Raw genomic sequence first — 2,790 nt, forward strand, 5'->3', positions numbered from 1 at the left:
TCTCTACTTGAGTCAGGTAGTGAAATGATGGATATGCTGCTCCAAAGTCGAAATTGCAGGCATTATGTCTACAAGTAGGCCACCAACCAATCTACACCACCTTGCCACGTGGTTCGAAACTCGTTTACTTTTAAATTAAATTCTAGGAATGGTAAAAGTACCAGCCAGTCTACGCCAGCTTACCACGTGCCTCAAAATTTATTAACTTTAAAATTGAATTTTGGAATTAGAACGTTAAAACGGAATATTATATACTGTTTTCTACATATTGAAAGGTTTAGAGACTATATGAAGCCTAACCATTTATTCTACATATTTTACATACAGTATCGCAATGTTTGCAGGTTGGCAGAGAAATAAATGATAATAAACAGAAATTAGGAATTCTTATTCCATATGCCACGATCGAATAAGAATTCCCAATTTCTTATTTCTAAGTTAATCATATGATTTTCATTTCATTTCATCTTATAGGTGACCCCGGAGTGACGTCACAAGCCGTTGACCTCCGTTGACAACAAATCCGATTCAGAAGTCAAATTTGTAGTTTTCTGTGGTTTGTCCCTTTTCAAATCGGCCAAAATACTACCATTTCTATAACTTCTCGACATGGGGCCTCCGCCAACAACAAAAATAAAGACTCTCCTCTACATGTTCATGTGTTCAGCTTCACATACAATGCAATTTTCGCCAAGTATTTAACCTTTATTTTGCCGAAATCGGCCCGAAATTTGCTCGATTCAAGGTCAAAACAAAATGTAAACACTCCGAATCAGCCTCTGCTACAAGTCTTCAACTAGTTGCACTGCTCCACGGTCTATTGTGGGTTGAAAAGCGTAAGTGTAGGCACTGTAGCGTCATGTAAAATAAGTACCCGGATGGCCGGGGTCACCTATTACAAAGCATCGTGACCCTAAGGCCAAATTGAACAACTTTTTACATTAAAAGACATCAAAATATTACAAAATTACAAATACAAAATATATAAACAACAAATTTAAATTCAAATAATGCAAGATAAAAGATGAAAATTAGTGCACATAATCTACAATAAATTACTGAAACTGGCACATTGGTGAGGCTAAAAACGTTTACGGTTTACACTATTCGGAAAACGGGCTTTTGCGATGCGAAGAACAAGGTCGTGTGCACTTCAATAAAACGTCGAGTTTTGTTTTTGTTTACGTTAAGGGGTCAAATTAAGTTAATTAGTTTCAAAAGCACTGGAAGGGCCTTTCCGCCTAATTCACTACCAACTATTCACCTATTGGGTTGCTGTTTAAACATGAACTTTTTGGGCGAGGTGCGGCGTAGCCGCACCCGCCCTATATTTGTCTGACTATTGACCTACTTTTTTCTCATGCAGTGTTTGCAGACAATATTCGTGCTGGTTATATACCCCAAAACCCACAGAGGTGATAGTTTATATCGAGTTTTGTAATTATTACTTGATTTTGATATTTAAGTAATACGATAAAGTCATCATAGGCAGTAATGTGTTTGTATTAAAAGAAATAATAAAAATAATTATTTAAGTAATAGAAATACTATTTGGAAATTGCAGCAAGATTTGCAGATGTTTTTATTTGAACAGTACCAGTTCTCCAGTTTTGCTAGTTTTCCTAATCTTTGGGATAAATTAATAGCATCGTGAAGGTCATATATATCATTTTATACTGACAGCTTCAGTATGTACTTTACAGCTTGTTTGTGAATTGTGTTCAGTGTGTACATAGGCTTTTTACTTTTCAAATCTTGTGACAAATTGTGCTTGCTGATGCTTGTATAATGTATTATAGACAAATTATTAGAATGCATGTGCAGCATAGCGCTGTCCTGCATGTATGTAGCACCAGTAGAAATGGCACAGGTTGAATAAAATAAATAAACATATGAATGAATATTTTATTCCCTGGATTATATTTATTGGGACAAAATAATGATATAGTTTGACACTTTGAAATACAGTTATGTTAATCATGATGAAGTTACAAAGTTAAAAAATAATATCGAAATATTGTAAAATCAAACTTTCCCCCTCATAAGTTGTATCAAAACAACATATTGAGGAAATTGATATGTCAGATTTTGAAACTTTGATATGGAAAGATACCCCAGCCCTGTTGTCTCACCAGAGAAGAAGTCTTTCTATCGGATGATAAAAAAAACTCTAGGTATGATTACGAAAATGTTTTAAATAACTATTATCTACAAAAATTTTATAACAATGTTATATATAAAATGTTAACATAAAACGTCTTCTGTTATGATGTGAATGGTCAATATAAGAACAGGGAAAATCTGTTCCAACTGACCATCAGGGAACCAAAGGTTAAGCAATGGATAAGATTAAAATCAGGGAAAATATGACACAACCTCCAATGGGGGAATAACATAAACGTATAAAGTTAAAAACTCTTTTAACTTTGTTTATACGTTTTGTGTTATTCCTCCATTGAAAATCGATGTTGGTCATATTTTCCCTGTTTTTAATTGTGAAGGGTTACTCATTCTTTCATTTCTCTTGACAATTTTTCATTTGCTCTGATATTGGGTCACTCATACCATTACACAGGAGAAGCAATTAATATTGTTTATTCAACTAATTAGTCAACATTAGACTGTTTTTATGGAGAACATAATTGTTAACAGTTAGTTAACAGTTGGTAGCCCAAATGGGTGGCCTTTGAAGAATTTCCTGTGACTTTTGACAGAAACAGATAGTTAAGAAAAAAATTGGGTGACTTTTCAGCATGTCTTGAAGGCCTACGTTTATTCAACTAAGGGACT

This window comes from Amphiura filiformis, unplaced genomic scaffold, assembly GCF_039555335.1.
Source record: "Amphiura filiformis unplaced genomic scaffold, Afil_fr2py scaffold_53, whole genome shotgun sequence".
Taxonomy (NCBI): Eukaryota; Metazoa; Echinodermata; class Ophiuroidea; order Amphilepidida; family Amphiuridae; genus Amphiura; species Amphiura filiformis.